Source organism: Gopherus evgoodei, chromosome 4, assembly GCF_007399415.2.
Source record: "Gopherus evgoodei ecotype Sinaloan lineage chromosome 4, rGopEvg1_v1.p, whole genome shotgun sequence".
In the NCBI taxonomy this organism is placed as follows: domain Eukaryota; kingdom Metazoa; phylum Chordata; order Testudines; family Testudinidae; genus Gopherus; species Gopherus evgoodei.
In genome coordinates, this window is record NC_044325.1 from 98,655,005 (window position 1) to 98,674,838 (window position 19,834).

At 44.8% G+C, this 19,834-nt stretch overlaps 1 protein-coding gene across 3 annotated transcripts in view; it reads left to right on the plus strand.

Annotated features, from left to right (window-relative positions):
- Nucleotides 1-19,834, plus strand: part of SYT9 (synaptotagmin 9) — a 122,676-nt gene that overhangs the window by 93,132 nt on the left and 9,710 nt on the right. The gene's annotated exons all lie outside the window — the stretch shown is intronic.

A 19,834-nucleotide genomic window follows, 5' to 3' on the forward strand; every position in this document is an offset into this window, starting at 1 on the left:
TGTTAAGGTCCCTTCCAGTCCTACAATTCTATGATTCTCTATTGCCTGTAGCAAAAGTTATACTGTACTTTAAAACAGGATCAAATGTAGGCGAATTACTACCTGATAATTCAGCCTTTTGTGATTTTTTTCTTTAATTAAGTAAAGCTAAGTTTCAGAACTGAATTATTCCCTATACTCTTTTCTAGCAAATAAAACCAGACTCATTCTAACATATAATTCTAAAAGCTTGTCTACTTATCCATTTTCATTTTAAAATAAAAGAAATACAATTGCTATCACACCAAGAAAATAAATGTCATTTACAAATTACTTAAAACATCAAATATAATCTGAAGTAGATATATGGAGGGGATAATTATAAAAGACAGGCTATTCAGATTTTTCATGAGTCACTGTTAATCATCTCTCTGCAAATATAATTTGATTGAGGCATTAATGGAAGCCTATTTTACAACTGATTTTTTTTATTTGATTTAAGGTGTAATGAAAATAGAATTTTCTAGTCTGAGAGGGAATCATACGTTAAGATGACTAAAGAAAATCTAATGAGAATGTAGTTGGCACTTTTCTAGTGATGTACAAATCCAATTTAAATCAAAGCTTACTAACCAGAGTTCTTTTTCATGTACATTTCTGATGCATAAAACTCATGAAAAAAATTCTCTAATGTCTTGGAAAATACTACAGTGAAATGGCTGAAAATGTAGAACTAATGTCATCAATTTATGCTGTAAATTAAATCAAAGATTTTAGAGTTATGCACAATCATTCACAATCAGATTCTAAACTCAAGTTGTGTGTGTGTAGTGCAGGAAATTTTCATAGTGTGTGTATCCTGGATGTAAATCTGAACCAAATGCAGGACTGAACATACATGAATCTGAATCCAGACTTTACAACACAACTCATCTCCAATATAAGAAACTGATTTCCCAAAAAGCATACAGCATTTTTCAGATTGATGGCATACTTTGTATTCATTTGGATGTAATATCTGTAGTTATAGTACTATATAAGTATACATCATTATTATCAGCTTAACTGAGTGTAACTCCACTAAATAAATCACTGCAATAGTTCCAAACCCCACATTACCAAAGATTGGAAGGACATAAAGTAAAATTTTATCTTGCAGCAGAGACGCATAATTCCATTAATTCTACTGAAGATTAAGGACTAACTGAACTAGGAGGATTTATTGGTTAAATCAAACTAATGCCCCATGCTAACTGAGCAAAAAATAAATCAGGAGGCAATGTTTTTGAAAAATAAAAGATTATTACCTAATATTACAGTAACAGTTAATTAAAATGTTGGCAGTTCTTGACATGCTTCAAAAATTCAAATGAAATTGTCTGGTTACTGATAAATATGCTTGTATTTGCATCATTTTTGTTCATATGGTGTCTAGCTTGCACACAATCACAAAGTGCCTATAGATATCTGGTATACTGAACCTAGACTTTTCCCTTTTAAAATTAAGTTTGCAACTCCAGGGACATTTTCTGTATGAATTTGTCAGGGGAGGTGGTATAAGATACTGCCATCTCATGCAGAATCTTTAGGTGGGTTGCACAATTAGTTTAAAACTATAAAGAAGTTCTCCCATATCCTTATTGCCTTTGATGAGTACTATTGCTCTTTCAGTATGTATCTGACTTGAGAGCAACATCAGCACAATAATAAAACACATCACTTCCTGTGAGTGTTCCTACTCTCACTGGTACTTATATGTCCCTTATCACCACAGTATCTGAGCACCTCACAGTCACTAATGGACTTTATCTTCATAACACACCAGAAAAGTAGAAGAACTTTATCCCTCATTTTATAAATGGGGAACTGAGGCACAGAATAAAATAAGTGACCTGTCCAAGATCACACAAGACATCTGTGACTGAGCCAAGTCTTAAACCCAAGTCTCTTGTATCCCAGTTCAGAGTCCTATCCTGTAGAACATTGTTAATATGGCTCTGCACCTAGGATATCATTTGAGAGACAAAACAGTCAGTAGCCTTACCAATTGGCTACATCTTGTGACATGCCCTTCAACCACAAGTAATGAATAGAGGAGAGGTTTACATTGTGTTTGAGAAAGTGACTCTCGTGCTCAAATCCAAATACAGGGACCAAAGATAAATGAAAACGACAAAATATATTTTCCCAGAATTTCATTAAAAATGCCCAATTTTTTAGCCAATATACTTGCAATTTTTTGGTGATATGGCTTATTTTACATCAGAATTTTGTACTGAATTTTATTGTATTTGGCATTTTGTATGTTCTGACGTAACAATGAATATTTGTCCAAATGGATTTTTGAAATTCGCAACAACTACCCCAAACAGGAAGATTTTTTTTTCCTGGTCCATAGAGATGCCACTATTTATTTTTCCAATCACATACACATTAGTAATATAAAACAGTAAGTAACACTTTGCCAACCATGCAGCTGAGGCTGTAGACAGTAAAATAGCTTTTGCCATTGAAGACAGATTTTTTCATAATTCCAAACATTGGTTTAAACCAAACTAATCTTTATGTGATTGGTTGTCTGAAAAGCACCAGGTTTCAGATTCTGGGCAATATAAGATCTTAACATCTAAGAGAAAAAGTAAGGTGTTCTATTTCCAAGAGAAACATTATCAGTGCTCTAAGGTGTCGAAGATTATGGAATGACTTTTTCAAACTTGATTGCCAAATCTTAAAGCAGTTGTGTGTATGGATTATGATACAGTCTTTAATTATGTGACCACATTTTTCTCACATGGTTCATTAGCATAGCCATAACCCTGTGTTAATAAATAGTTTGAACTATAGGACGTTCAGCTGAGTACCATACAGTTCTACTACTTGAGCCAAAGGTAACAGGTGTTGGCTGTTATGCTTTAAGTGGAGTAAGCACTACAGGCAGATGCAGCATAATATTTGCCTGTGGATTACACAACTCTTTGATGAGACAACAGTGGAATGCTGGGTGTCAGGAACCTTGGGCATGCTTGTTCTGAAAGGCAGTGTGGCCAAGGGAATGAGACGTTGCTTGTATTCCTATTCTCAGGAAGAAATATAAGCCCTCCCTTGGTACATGTTTGTTTACACATAAAAATCATACTGCTTTCACTATACCAGTCTAGTCAAAGCAGTACAACCTCCTGGTAATATCAATATAAAGGTGCCTTATAGCTACTCCTGTATGGCAAGAGGAATAAGTTATGATGGTGTAAGGCAACTTTTTACTGATAAAACTGCATAGGCCTGGTCTATACTGGGGATGGGGGGCGATCTAAGTTATGCAACTACAGCTATGTGAATAACGTAGCTGAAATCGACGTACTTAGATCTACTTACCGTGATGTCTTCACTGTCGTAGGCTGACTGCTGACGCTCCCCATCGACTCCGCCTATGCTTCTCATTCCGGTGGAGTACCGGAGTTGACGGGAGAGTGCTTGGTCGTCGATTTATCGCATCTTCACTAGACGCAATAAATTGACCCCTGCTGGATCGATCACTCCAGAGGTAAATGTAGACATGCCCTAAGGGGGGGAAATTGTACCAATACAACTATTTCAGCACACACACAAAAATCAAAGCCCTAACCAAAGTAGTTATAACAATATACGAACCGAATGTTGAGAATGCCTGATAAGCATTGTGAACTATAAAAATATTAAAAGCAGTTTGTAGAAGAGGTGAGTCTAGATTAGAATATGTGATGTCTGGCCTCACAGCACAGTGCACCTTCCCCGAGACCTCAAACATTATCAGAGAAGGAAGGTTGACTTCAGTCTCTTCCCACCTATTTTGCATATCCACTCTACTCAGACATGAATGATTTCACAGGAGGGTGGCGGCTGATCTACAGGGGACCCCGATCTGCAATGCTATTTCCATTTTGTCAAAAAACCTCCTACTCCAATGTAATTTACAGATCTCTGTGCGGAAGTCTGACTCAACACAGCCCCAAGGGAATCAGAAATGGAGCCATTAAGGAGTACATTTGTCATAGTTCTCTTTACAGTCACACATTTCACTATTTCTAATGCTGAACTATACTCACCTTCGAACCAGTACAAAGACTGTTGACATAGTACTAGGGGATGACTCAACCTGCAGGCTAACATCCAACAAAATTAATAATTTTAATGTCTACTAATAATGTGTGAAAAAACAGATTAACTAACAAGGTATTAGAATTACCAGTGAAATTCAACATTTAAAGATAGATGCTCACTACACTAGCTTTGCATAAGGAAATCAGGAAAACATTTGTGGGTAAATCAGAATCATTTGAAATAAACTGCCAGCATATTTGCGTAGCTTCTAAAACAATTCCGATGGTAGATCAAATGTTAGCTGTAAAAATGGAGTGTGAGATGGTGGTGATAAGATTTCATAACCCTTGATCCCCAGCAAAAATTCATGTTTCCCTTGTGTTTGCAAAATGGAATTTTTTGTTCTTGCCTGAAAATTGTATCTCTGCAAAGAGCTCCACAAACCTGGAATAATGTAAGACCGGAAATGCCATCACTCAGAATGGTGAAGGTTTTAATGCTCAGTTCCCAGCAACCCTCGTCAGAGTTCTCCAGACAACAGTTACCCTAGCAAACACAGGTGGGCTAGCAGAGCAGAGGAGACCTTTTCAGAACTAGCTTTCAGGAAAGGAACTTCAGGCTCCCCAACTTTGGAGTAATCGGCTGCATCTACCTAACAGTGCTTATCGACAAACATGGGCAAGATAAACAACATAGCCAGACCATTGAATAACTTCACTCCAAATGTATAGCTCCCTCCTGGCACTGTACAAATAAGGTGGTAGCTGTTTTTGCAATAACTGATGCAGAACTATTTTCAAGTTGGAATCCAAAATTTACTACTATGTCAGCTATTTCAAAATAAATGTTTGCCAATTGTGACGTGCCTAAGGAAACTGAATACAAACACATTAATTGATCAAATCAAAAGAGTTATTTTACTGAGTCACTTTTAACAACAAGAATACAAAACAATGCCCTGAAAGTATAATGTGTATACAGTCATATTTTGTTTTGTATACATAGTAATATAGAAGTACCCAACTCATACTGAAAACAAAATCTTCACTCAAAATCCTACCAGTTAAGTTTGTTAATTCTAAGCTGAAAATGCAGTTCATTTCTTGACAGTTACAGCCCACATTGGGTGATGGTACATGGCACAAAGCCCTAAGGCTCAGCGATATTAAACCAACCCAAGATATGCAATAATCCTCTAGACATTCTCTGCCTCGGGGAAACTGAATTTACATATAAAACAAAATGAAACAAAAACACATATCTGAACTCATGTATTTACTGGGTGTCTTGGCCACTTCTGTGACATCACTGACTGTCAACCAAAAAGCTCAATTTGTTCTCTCTGTTCTCTATTTCATCATTTAAATTAACACACTGTGTCAAGTTGCATTTATTGGTTCAGCATAAAAGCATCATCTCATAAGTAGTCAAGGCTTGAAAACCCCATAGCAAATTTAACATTTTGGGGACAGAGACTGTGATAGAAACAGCACTCTCACATGATAAGATATAATACCCTGCAGTAAAAATAAATAGCAGTTTGCTAAGTGGGAATGGGAAAGAGATTATGAGGCTCACTTCACCAGAAATTTACTAACATTTGAGATTTCAATAGCAAGATAATAATTTAATCTTTCCCAGATAATCAGTGCTCTGAAATATTTTAACTCCAGAGTCACCAAAATAAAAGTGCTTGATGAGACTGGGAAGTATCATATATTGATCGATTGGTGAGCACATTTGTTTGCTGAGATTCCATGGGATCTCCTAGCTAAATCAAGATTAACATGCATCTGAACTTAGGAGGAGGAGCACTAAGGAACATGTAGCCACCGCAGGACATAGACTGGTCATCATTATGTACCTTCAGAAATAGTACTGAAACACTGCTGTGGAACAGCACTATGCTACTGGAGGAGCCATCTTTCAAATGACAGAAAACAGATTTTAACCACTTGTGGGTTATTAAAGATGACAGAGTTCTTTCACTAGAAATTGCATTTAACCCTGTTTTCCTGGCCAAATTCTAAGCAGTTACATTCTGCCTACCTTCATGGACTTTGTTGGTTCAAGTAGTTACTGTACTAGTCTTCAATCCATGTCCTAAACTGTAATGTATTGTTACTGTGTGCTATTAAAAGAGACAGCATCAACATTTGTAAAATAACCTTTTCTGCATTGAATTTTTACCACTCACTATTATTACAGACAAAATCTAAAATTACTAGAACTGAAAAAGATTGGAGAAAGGAAAAGCTATGTTCTCTTTATTTTCAGTTTGCTTACTTTGCGCATTTACCAGCATTTTATGTTGAGTTCCAATGAGTCAGCTTACTTTTTTCTACTGTATAACCAGACAGTCATCTTCCACATGTTTATATTGGTCTTTCACACAGCAAGAAGAGAGAGAAAAATATTTGTGTATACATACATATACTGGCAAGTTGTCTCAGGGGCAGAAGTAATATCTGAAACTATGACTTTTTTTTTTTTAGTGAAACAATAATTTGAAATCTAGTCATTTAAGATCACGAGAGTCATGAATGACTTGATGCACGTGTGTTTGTGTGCACACATGCATTAGTCCATTCTAAGGCTTAATTAACATTTGTAAAACTGCTCTGAGATCCTTCACATAAAAAAGATTCTATAGATAATGCACAGTATTGTTGTAATTACCACCATTTAGAATTAAATTATTTTTTTAATCCTCTCATAGTAATAAGGAAGTCTATCATGTAACTATGCATGAGGTTTCCTGCACAGTAAGAACTTGGGATAAGAAGTGTATTTTTTACTACAGCAGTCTGAAAAATATCACCCCTACAAAGTAAAAATGTTGATTTTTTTGCTGTTTTTTGTCAACATTAAAAAAAATCATTGAAATTTCATGATTTTGATAAAATCTTAACCAGCTCTATTTGTTCCTGAGGCTATTTGATTCAAAATATATAATTTTATAGTTTAAGAGCTCTTATCAAATGTGAGGAGGTTTACCCAGCTTGAAGATAAATGTTTTATAGGATAATTTCCTGAAGTACACTCATAGTAGTTTCTTAAGCTCTTCTCTTGCAGTTCTTCTAAAAGCCTTAAATTCTTTGCTCTTAGAACTGAGAGCTATTTGCAGACAATCATTTATTCTTTAAATTTATGCCCTTTATTCTTTTTATGAACCATCCACAAACAATGGTTCATTCCTAATTGTCTGAACATTTTATTTTCATCTTTAGGTTTATTCACTGATTGTTTATTTCATCTGTATCTTTTACTATTTGTGATCTGTGTTTGGCCACTTGGTACCATGTGGTAAGTCGCATGGTATCTGATAGTTCTTCTTCGAGTGATTGCTCACATCCATTCCAGTTAGGTGTGCGCGCCGCGCGTGCACGTTCGTCGGAAACTTTTTTTTACCCTAGCAACTCCAGTGGGCCGGCAGGTCGCCCCCTGGAGTGGCGCCGCCATGGCGCCCAATATATATCCCTGCCGGCCCGCCCGCTCCTCAGTTCCTTCTTACCGCCGTGTCGGTCGTTGGAACTGTGGAGCGCGGCATAGCTGTCCTCCACGTCCCTAGCTCTCCTAGTTATCTATCGTTTATCTATCGTTCATCTCTAGTTCCATTATAGTTGTTAATTAGTTTGTTAAGTAGATAGTTAAGTTAAATAGTTGTTAAGTAGTTCTTCGCCGGGGGCTTAGCCCTTCCCGGCACCCGGCGCCAGGCTCATGCCTGTTTCGCCGGGCTTCAAGCAGTGTGCGGCCTGCAAGAAGCCCATGCCTACCAGCGATCCCCACGAAGCGTGCCTGAAGTGCCTCGGGGAATCGCACAGATCCGACAAGTGCCGCATCTGTAAGGCTTTTAAGCCGAGGACAAAGAAGGAGAGGGATCAAAGGCTCCGAACTCTCCTAATGGAGGTGGCACTTGACCCGACGGCTTCGCAGGCCGTGGTATCGGCACCGGCACCGGATCGCTCCGGCACCGAGAAGACTCCTCGACACCGACCCTCTCCGGCACTGGAGTCAGAGCCAAGGCCGTCGAAGTCTGATACTCCGGCCAGGCAGACCCGGCTAGAGCGCCCGGCCTCGACATCGGCCGTGGCGCCGCCGGCACCGTCAGCACCGTTGACTCCGGGCCCGGCGGGTCCGTTGAGTCCGGTGCCGCCGAGCTCCCCCATGAGATCTGGGGTTGAGATAGTGGTCCCGTCCACACCGGAGACCTTCGCCTCGGCTCGGGACCTTATTGCCCTGACTGAGCCCACTCGGCTGCCACCCCCGGTACCTCCGGTGCGGGTCGTGTCCAGAGGCAAGCCCATGATGTCGGCACCGCCCAGAGACAGTCGTTCACGATCCAGGTCCCGACTTCTTGGGCGCTCCAGATCCCGACGCCGCTCGCAGTCCCGGCACCGCTCCCCTCAGCGGTACCGGTCGCACTCGCGGCACCGGTCGGCATCGAGACGGTCGCGGTCAGGCTCCAGTCGTCGACACCGGCACCGCGATTCCAGGAGCAGGTCCCGACGCTACTCGCCGCACCGGTCGACCTCCCGGCACCGAGCTGGTGGCAGGTCCCGGTCTCGGTCGACCTCCCGGCACCGAGCTGGTGGTAGGTCCCGGTCGACCTCCCGGCACCGAGCTGGTGGCAGGTCCCGGCACCGAAGCGGCGCCCGGTACCGATCAGGATCCCGGCACCGTGACAGATCCCGGTCCCGATCCCGATCCCGGCACCGATATGACTCCTGGCACCGGTCCCCGGCACCGAGACGATCCTCCGTGCCGGCCCGCGCAGACCCTTACCATCCAGGGTCGGCCCCACCATGGCCCTCGAGACAGCCGTCCGTATCCTCCCAGACGGACAGCGGGTATGCGCTGGGCACGGACCGGCAGGCGGCGCTGTTCGGTGATCCGCCGCTGCAGGACCAAGGCCCACAACAGTGGGGATTCTGGACTCCCTGGGCATACCATCAGGCTCAGGGCCCCCAGCAGCTCCCTGCTAGACCGGCGACTGCGGAGCGTAGGGCCCCTGAAGCCTCGTTGTCTCGCCCCCCTCCCTCCCCGGAAGGGGAGGAAGGGTCCAAGCAGCAGGACTCCGCTGCGGCTCCGGAGGCAGAGGCGAGGGCTGAGGAAGACCCTCAGTTAGACACTCTCGTGCCTGGGGTCTCATCATCCTCCTCCCCGGATGAGGCGGTGGCGGGTACCTCCTCCAACAGTCCCCCCCCGCTGGATCTCAGGGCGCACCAAGACCTCCTCAGGCGATTGGCTCAAAATCTGAGTCTGCAGGCAGAGGAGGTCTCGGAGATAGAGGATCCAATTGTAACCATCCTCTCTTCTGATGCTCCCACCAGGGTCGCCCTGCCCTTCATACGGACCATCCAGGCCAACGCCAATACCATCTGGCAGTCCCCGGCCTCCATCCCTCCGACAGCGAAAGGAGTCGAGAGGAAGTACATGGCCCCTTCTAGGGGATACGAATATCTCCATGTACACCCGACTCCGGGTTCACTGGTGGTGCAATCAGTGAACGATAGGGAGCGTCACGGCCAGGAGGCTCCAGCCCCCAAATCCAGAGAAGCCAGGCGGATGGACCTCCTTGGCCGTAAGGTGTATTCGGCTGGGGCGCTGCAGCTCAGGGTCTCCAACCAGCAGGCCCTGCTGAGCAGGTATGCCTTTAATTCCTGGGTGGCAGTGGACAAATTTAAGGAGCTGCTGCCACAGGATGCTCGCCAAGAGTTTACGGCCATCTTGGACGAAGGCAAGAAGGTCGCACGCACGGCCTTACAAGCCTCCTTGGACGCTGCAGACTCGGCTGCCCGTACCCTCGCATCAGGGGTTACGATGCGTCGCATCTCCTGGCTGCAGGTTTCCGGCCTTCCGCCGGAGCTCCAGCATACTATACAGGACCTTCCTTTCGAAGGCCAGGGCCTGTTTTCTGATAAGACAGACCCCAGACTCAAGAGTCTAAAAGACAACCGGGTCATTATGCGGTCCCTCGGGATGCACACCCCCGTGACGCAGCGTAGACCCTTTAGGTCGCAACAACAGCAACAACGTAGGCCGTTTTCCCAGTTCCGCCAGCGGCAGGACCTTTACAGGTGCCGCGGCAGGAACGGAAGGCGCAGGCAGTCAGGGAACCAAGGGGGGCAGAACCAAGGCTCCTCAAAACCCCCGCCTGGTCCTAAGCCTTCATTTTGAAGGTGCGCCCGAGGGCGCAGTAACAGTTTCCCCTATGGATCCTTCCCCCCCGTTTTCCAACCGCCTTTCGTTTTTCCTCCCGGCGTGGTCCCAAATAACATCGGACCGCTGGGTCTTAAGCATGGTGCAGACGGGATACCGCCTGCAGTTTGTTTCATTTCCTCCTTCCCGCCCTCCTTCCTCGTCCCTCTTCAGGGACCCCTCTCACGAGCAATTCCTTCGGCAGGAGGTGCAGACGCTCCTCAGCAAAGGAGCTATAGAGGCGGTTCCGGAAAACGAGAAAGGCAAGGGGTTTTATTTCCGCTACTTTCTGATCCCCAAGGCCAAGGGGGGCCTCAGGCCTATCCTCCTGCGAGAACTCAACAAATACCTCGTGAAGTTGAAGTTCCGCATGGTATCCCTGGGGACCATTATTCCATCCCTGGATCCGGGAGACTGGTACGCCGCCCTCGACATGCAGGACGCGTATTTCCACATTGCCATTTGGCCGTGCCACAGACGCTTTCTCCGCTTCGTTGTGGGGGCTCTTCATTATCAATTTGCAGTCCTCCCATTCGGCCTGTCCACGGCCCCGAGGGTGTTTACAAAATGCATGGCAGTTGTCGTGGCGCATCTTCGGCGCAACCGTGTCCACGTGTTCCCTTATCTGGACGACTGGTTGATTCGGGGCACGTCGGAACAGCAAGTCAACAGCCATGTCCGCGTGATCACCGGCATGTTTGCAAGTCTGGGCCTCTTGATAAACACAGACAAGTCCACCCTGAGGCCCACGCAGAAGGTGGAATTTATCGGGGCCGTCCTGGACGCCACTGTGGGCAGGGCCTCGCTGCCTCTGCAACGGTTCCAGACCATGGCGGCGATCGTTCAACGTTTGCGGTCAGCCCCATTGACGTCAGTGAGGACATGTCTAACCCTGTTAGGCCACATGGCGGCGTGCACCTTTGTGACCGACTACGCTCGGCTCCACATGAGGCCTCTCCAGCTGTGGCTTATCAGTCATTACAGGCCGGCAAGGCAACTGTTAGACATGTTAGTCACAATCCCCCAGAAGGTCTTAGATTCTCTCGGCTGGTGGTTAGACCAGTCCGTATTATGTGCGGGTCTTCCCTTCCACCCCCTCAGCCCTCGGTATCCCTGACAACGGATGCCTCAGATCTAGGCTGGGGGGCCCACCTAGGGGCCCTGCGGACACAGGGCCTGTGGTCCCAGGAGGAGGTGGGGCTACACATCAACATGCGGGAGTTGAGAGCGGTCCGCCTTGCTTGTCAAGCGTTCTGTCATCAGGTTCAGGGGCGTTGTGTCGCCGTGTTCACGGACAACACGACGACCATGTACTATATCAACAAGCAGGGCGGCACCAGGTCCTCCTCCCTGTGCCACGAGGCGATACGACTCTGGGACTTTTGCGTAGCCCACTCCATTCACCTCAGGGCTTCCTTCCTCCCTGGAGTACGGAACACACTGGCGGATCGATTGAGCAGATCCTTCCTGTCACACGAGTGGTCCCTTCGCCCGGACGTCGCTCTCTCCATTTTCCGGAGGTGGGGTTATCCCCGGGTGGACCTCTTCGCGTCCAAGGGGAACAGGAAGTGCCAAGCGTTCTGCTCCTTTCAGGGCAGGGAGCCGGGGTCAATAGCGGATGCCTTCCTCATCCAGTGGTCGACCCACCTGTACTATGCGTTTCCCCCGTTCCCTCTGGTCCACAAGGTCCTCCTGAAGGTGCGCAGAGACAGGGCTCTCGTGATCATGGTGGCCCCGGCATGGCCCAGGCAGCACTGGTACACCATGCTGCTGGACTTGGCCATAGCCGACCCAGTTCCCCTGCCCCTTCATCCGGAACTGATTACCCAGGACCACGGGACCCTCTGTCACCCAGACCTGCAGTCGCTGCACCTAGCGGCGTGGCTCCTGCGTGGCTGACTGGTTCCGAGCTGCGCTGCTCCACGCCTGTGAGAGAGGTGCTCTTGAGCAGCAGGAAACCGTCCACAAGAGCCACATATTCGGCGAAATGGAAGCGCTTCTCCTGTTGGTGCGTAGAGAGAAATCTCCGCCCTATGGAAGTTTCGATAACCGAAATCTTAGACTACGTTTGGTCCCTCAAAGGGCAAGGTCTGGCCTTATCGTCGTTGCGAGTCCACCTAGCAGCTATCTCCACCTTTCACCCGGGTGCGGACGGTCGCTCCATTTTTTCTCACCCGACGGTGTCGAGATTCCTTAAAGGGCTGGAACGTTTATTCCCTAACGTCCGTCCCCCTGCTCCAACCTGGGATCTTAACCTGGTGTTGTCCCGGCTCATGGGGCCCCCCTTTGAGCCGTTAGCTACTTGCTCCCTGCTCTACCTCTCTTGGAAAACTGCCTTTCTAGTGGCTATCACCTCAGCTAGACGGGTGTCGGAGCTCCGAGCTCTTGTGGTAGACCCCCCATATACGGTCTTCCACAAGGACAAGGTGCAGCTGAGACCACACCCTGCTTTTCTGCCCAAGGTGGTCTCAGCCTTCCACGTCAACCAAGAGATTTTCCTTCCGGTTTTTTTCCCAAAACCTCACTCCTCAGGCAGGGAGCAGCAGCTCCACTCGCTGGATGTCCGTAGGGCTCTCGCGTTCTACATAGAGAGGACTAAGCCCTTCTGAAAATCCCCCCAGCTTTTCGTGGCGGTAGCAGATCGCATGAAAGGGCTTCCTATCTCCTCCCAGAGGGTATCCTCTTGGGTTACGTCCTGTATCAGGACCTGTTATGACTTGGCCCATGTCCCTACGGGCCGTGTGACTGCGCATTCTACCAGGGCGCAGGCGTCGTCGCTGGCTTTCCTCGCCCGCGTGCCCATCCACGAAATCTGTCGGGCAGCGACCTGGTCATCGGTCCACACCTTTGCTTCCCACTACGCCCTGGTCCAGCAGTCGAGGGAGGATGCGGCCTTCGGAACTGCAGTGCTCCGTGCCGCGACTTCTCACTCCGACCCCACCGCCTAGGTATGGCTTGGGAGTCACCTAACTGGAATGGATGTGAGCAATCACTCGAAGAAGAAAAGACGGTTACTCACCTTTGTAACTGTTGTTCTTCGAGATGTGTTGCTCACATCCATTCCACACCCGCCCTCCTTCCCCACTGTCGGAGTAGCCGGCAAGAAGGAACTGAGGAGCGGGCGGGCCGGCAGGGATATATATTGGGCGCCATGGCGGCGCCACTCCAGGGGGCGACCTGCCGGCCCACTGGAGTTGCTAGGGTAAAAAAAAGTTTCCGACGAACGTGCACGCGCGGCGCGCACACCTAACTGGAATGGATGTGAGCAACACATCTCGAAGAACAACAGTTACAAAGGTGAGTAACCGTCTTATATTGCAGCCACGTGCAATATATTTGGGGACTATTGTATGAACTTTATGAATGTTATATTTATTATTATGGGCCAGGGATTGTGTTCTACTCCATGGGGGAAAGTTACCACAGCTCCTCCCAAAACTAAAACCAGTGCAGGGTAATTACTGCAGTGCAGACTGTGGTGACCATACACAGCTCTGAGAAGTATCACCCCCTGGCCTGGATTATATAGACTGGCACAGGCCGTGTTCCAAGAGAAACAGGAGACAAAGAAAGAACTTGTGCTATAAAGGGCCGGAGGGAACAGCACGGGGGACTTTGGTTTGATTCAGTAAATGGACATGACCTTTAGTCCAAAGGAGGGCCAAACCCACCAGCTGAGTTGGGAGGACTTGAACCTGCCAGAGTCCCCATAGGACTGATGGGTGACTTCCGGTACATTTATTGCTTTTAGACCTTTTGCTATGTTTTCTCTCTATGCTTCTGTCCTTAAGTAAGTGTACTTTAGAAGAGCTGTGTGATCACTTGCAAACTCTGGCATTCCCTGGGCATAGCTCTGAGAGGACAAGCAAAGCACAGATGCTGGACATCAGTCAGAATTTACTTTTGATAATCATATGGCAACTGCAGGCAGCTGCAGCCTAAAACCCTGGTCTGGAGAGAGATGGATCTGGGGTGCCACCCAGAGACAGGTGACAGCTAGAGGCCTGAGATGGCATTCCTTGATCAGACCATAGAGGGAGTCAACAATGCAATTACACCGAATCTGCAACAGCATCATTTCTTGATTTGATTATTGTTTCAATCATGATTGTTGTATAAAGAAATTTAAAGGTGAACTCTTCTGGCCTGAAACCTCCAGTAAACATATTCTCATGAGTACATGCTAGGCTTTCACTTTCTTTGAATGTTCTTGTGAGTAAAGTTGCTCTTAGAAATGTTCGTAGACAACAATCAAAAAGGTAATGAATACCACTGAAACATATTCATTGTTTTTATTTATCCAGTTCTATCTACTGTGACTGCTCTTTACAACAAAATAAAAATGTATTTAATCAGTTAGTTACAGAAATCTGCTTTTGTCCACTAGAATTAATGATCCATTATTAATATCTATGCCAACTGTAAGGAGAGCATACTGCATTGGTAAGTATATTTTTTCTGGGAAGTTCTCATATTCAGAACCACTTCACAGTATCTCATTGAGATGATATTTTCTTCTTGCCATGAACTGCTGAAAAGTTTTGAAGTTTTGAAAGCATCAGGCAGGCTGATAAATTCAGAGAAAGTAGGGAAATTGAGGGTGGTGGTCTTTTTGTTGTTGTTTACAATAAACCAGTGACAGTAACAAGATAATGAATTATATAGCCACTGAGTAGAATACAAGGGTTTAATACAGAATGACACTGCTATAATGGAAAGAATATAGGAAATCCTATCTGCAACTAAAACAAACAAGGGAGGGGGCTTCTTTGTGGTGTTTAAGGCAAAATTACAGGCTTCATTAGTGTGCCAGATTTTCCTAATAGTTCATGAGCAATTTGATAGGGATAATCCCTCCTTTGGAATTTTCTTCAAATTTTTTGGTTCATGGGGGCAAGTTCTTGAAGAATACAGACGCAAAAAGGTGCCATTAACTATTGTAAATGGACCATGGAATTCTCTCCCCCAAAGAGGTACATAGTTTCCATCACAGGAGGGAAAATTGTATAGCTCAGAATCCCCATGGACCTGGGAAACTTCCAGCCAATCTCTTGAAACATTTCCCCCCAGAATCAGAAATGGCAGCAGTGCAGTGATTATGTACCATTTAGGGAAAATTTCTCAGTCAGAAAATAATCATGTCCAACTATTCATCAGTGAAATCTGATAAAGCAGATATGCCTCACCCAGAGCTGAGTGCAGATTTCAGCAAAGGAGTATTGCCTCTGAGTGTGGTGACACAACTTATAGTCCTGAGGGCTTCTTAAACATCACTTTGTCAAACACCACTTTGATCTTCCAGCAGTCCACATGAGTCAGTGACACCAAGAGTGTGGTGGCAGTCTATTTCCGTGCTGTGAACTGTTTGGAGACATTAAACAGGGTGAGTCACCCCAGACATCTTGTACTAGTGTCATGCCCTTTAATTGTTTGCTTTGCAATAACCACAAACAACTTATCCAAAGTGTTTACTTCTACTGCCAAGAGGTGAAGATCTGGACTGCTTATACCAACGGGAGTGTTTAAAGAAAAGAATAAGGAGGATTCCAATAGTAGAAGGTCCTAGAGTGTAACCTGTAGTGTGTCTTAATTCTTGTCTGTCAACTTTTTATTTCTGAACATAAGAACAGCCATACTGGGTCACACCAAAGGACCATCTACCCCAGTATCCTGTCTTCTGACAGTGGGCAATACCAGGGGCCGCAGAGGGAATGAAGAGAATAGGTAATCACCAATGATCCTTCCCCTGTCGCCCACTCCCAGCTTCTGGCAAACAGACGCTAGGTACACCATCCCTGCCCATCCTGGCTAATAGCCATTAATGGACCTATCCTCCATGAACTTTTCTAGTTCTTTTTTGAACCCTGTTATAGTCTTGGCCTTCATAACATCCTTTGGCAAGGAGTTCCACAGGTTGACTACGCATTGTGTGAAAAAATACTTCCTTTTGTTTGTTTTAAACTGCTGTCTATTAATTTCATTTGGTGCCCTCTAGTTCTTGTCTTATGAGAAGGAGTAAATAACACTTCCTTATTTACTTTCTCCACACCAGTCATGATTTTATAGACCTCTATCATATTCCCCCTAGTTGTGTCTTTTCCAAGCTGAAAAGTCCCAGTTTTATTAATCTCTCCTCATATGGCATGCGTTCCATATCCCTAATCATTTTTGTGGCCTTTTCTGAACCCTTTCCAATTCCAATACATCTTTTTTGAGATGGGGCAACCACATCTGCACACAGTATTCATGATGTTGCCATACCATGGATTTACATAGAGGCAATATGATATTTTCTGTCTTATTATCTATCCCTTTCCTAATGATTCCCAACATTCTGTTCACTTTTTTGACTGCCACTGCACATTGAGTGGATGTTTTCAGAGAACTATCCACAATGATTCCAAGATCTATTTCTTGAGTGGTAACAGCCAATTTAGATCCCATAATTTTATATGTATAGTTGGGATGTTTTCCAATGTGCATTACTTTGCATTTATCAACATTGAATTTCATCTGCCACTTTGTTGCCCAGTCACCAGTTCTGAGAGATCCTTTTGTAGCTCTTTGCAGTCTGCCTGGGACTTAACTATCTTGAGCAATTTTGTAACATCTGCAAATTTTGCCATCTCACTGTTTACCCCCTTTTCCATATCATTTATGAATATATTGAATAGAACTGGGCCCCAAACAGACCCCCGGAGGACACCACTATTTACCTCTCTCCATTCTGAAAACTGACCCTTTATTCCTACGCTTTGTTTCCTATCTTTTAACCAGTTACCAATCCACGAGAGGACCTTCTCTCTTATCCCATGACTGCTTACTTTGCTTAAGAGTCTTTGGTGAGGGAGCTGTCAAAGGCTTTCTGAAAAATCTAAGTACACTATATCCACTGGATCCCCCTTGTCCACATGTTTGTTGACCTTCTCAAAGAATTCTAGTAGGTTAGTGAGGTATGATTTCCCTTTATAAAAACCATGCTGACTATTTCCTAACAAATTATATTTATCTATGTGTCTGACAATTTTGTTCTTTAATAATAGTTTCAACCAGTTTTCCTGGTACTCAAGGCTTACCGACCTGTAATTGCTGAGATCACCTCTGGAGCCCTTTTAAAAAATTGGCATCACATTAACTATCCTCCAGTCATTTGGTACAGAAGCTGATTTAAATAATAGGTTACAGACTACAGTTAGTTGTTCTGCAATTTCATATATGAATTCCTTCAGAACTCTTTTGTGAATACTATCTAGTCCTGGTGTTTTATTACTGTTTAGTTTATCAATTTGTTCCAAAACCTCCTCTAATGACACCTCAATCTGGGACAGTTCCTCAGATTTGTCACCTAAAAAAAATGGCTCAGGTTTGGGAATCTCCCTCACATCCTCAGCCATGAAAACCGATGCAAAGAATTCATTTAGTTTCTCTGCAATGGTGTTATTGTCCTTGAGTGCTCCTTTAGCATCTCGATCATCCAGTGGCCCCACCAGTTGTTTAGCAGGCTTTCTGCTTCTGGTGTACTTAAAAAAAACAATTCCTATTACTTTTTGAGTCTTTGGTTAGCTGTTCTTCAAATTCTTTTTTGGCCTTCCTAATTATATTTTTACATTTCATTTGCCGGAGTTTATGCTCCTTTCTGTTTTCCTCACTAGGATTTAACTTCCACTTCTTAAAGGATGACTTTTTGCCTCTCGCTGCTTCTTTTACTTTGTTGTTTATCCACAGTAGTACTTTTTTGGTTCTCTTATTATGTTTTTTTTAATTTGGGGTATGCATTTTAGTTGAACCTCTAAAGTTTCCATGCAGCTTGCAGGGATTTCACTTTTGGCACTGCACTTTTTAATTTCTGTTTAACTAACCTCCTCATTTTTGTTTAGTTCCCTTTTCTGAAATTGAATGCTACAGTGTTGGGCTGCTGTGGTGTTTTCACCATCACAGAGATGTCAAATTTAATTATATTATGGTTGCTATTACCAAGCGGTCCAGCTACAGTCACCTCTCGGACCAGATCCTGTGCTCCACTTAGGACTAAATCAAGAATTGCCTCCCCTGTTGTGGGTTCCAGGACTAGCTGCTCCAAGAAGCTGTCATTTAAGGTGTCAAAAAACTTTCTCTCTGCATCCCATCCTGAGATGACAGATACCCAGTCAATATGGAGATAGCTGAAATCCCCTATTATTGAGTTTTTTTATTTTAATAGCCTCTCTAATCTCCCTGAACATTTCACAGTCACTATCACCATCCTGGTTAGGCGGTCAGTAATATATCCCTACTGCTACACCTCTACCCCGATATAACACTGTCCTCGGAAGCCAAAAAATCTTACTGCGTTATACTGAACTTGCTTTGATACGCCAGAGCGCACAGCCCCGCCTCCCCCCTGCCTCCTGGAGTTGTGCTTTACCGCGTTATATCCAAATTCGTGTTACATCGGGTCACGTTATATAGGGTAGAGATGTATATTCTTATTATTAGAGCATGGAATTACTATCCATAGAGATTCTGTGGTATAGTTTGGGTCATTTAAGATTTTTACTTCATTTAATTCTACGCTTTCTTTCACATATAATGCCACTCCCCCACCAGCACGGCCTGTTCTGTCCTTCCAATATATTTTTTACCCTGGTATTACTGTATCCCATTGATTATCCTCATTCCACCAAGTTTCTGTGATGCCTATTACATCAATAGCTTCATTTAATATTAAGTATCAGAGGGGTAGCGTGTTAGTCTGGATCTGTAAAAGACATGCATCTGACGAAGTGGGTATTCACCCACGAAAGCTCATGCTCCAAAACGTCTGTTAGTCTATAAGGTGCCACAGGACTCTTTGCTGCTCTCATTTAATATTAGGCACTCTAGTTCATCCATCTTATTATTTAGACTTACAGCATTGGTGCATATAAGCACTTTAAAAACTTGTCACTTTTTAGCTGTCTGCCATTACATGATGTAATTGAATGGGACTTTTTTTCATTTGACTCATTCTCATCAGATCCTACCTGTATTTCCACCCTTTCCTCCTTACTAAGACATAGAGAATCTCCATTAATAGATCATCCTCTAAGGGATGTCACTGTCTGAACCATGTGCTCCTCCACATCTGTCGGCTTTCCCCCAGCTCTTAGTTTAAAAACTACTCTATGACCTTTTTAATTTGAAAGGTCAGCTATAACAAGTTAAAGGGCTAAGAAGCTAAGGGGGAAGACAGGGTCATTGCAAGAAGGAAAAAAGATAGAAAGGGACAGTGTAAGTAGTGGATAGGACACTGGACTGGAATTCAGGAGACCTGAACTGCCACTGAACTGCTATGTGTGACCAGGAAAGGGATGCAGTCACTGCACCAGCTAAGGAGAAGAGAGGGCTGCAAGGGGAGAGCTGCTCCTGCAAACCAGAGAGAGGAAAATTCTCATTCTGCTTTTGGCGGAGAGGGAGAGTTACACTACCTCCTACTCCAGGTTACTTTAACCCCTGATGGTGCTCCCTTCACTGACCTTCCCTACTGCAGTGTTTGGCCTGACAAGTCCTGGGTAGTTGTATGAAACCGTATCCTACCTTGTCAATTTGCTGTTACTCC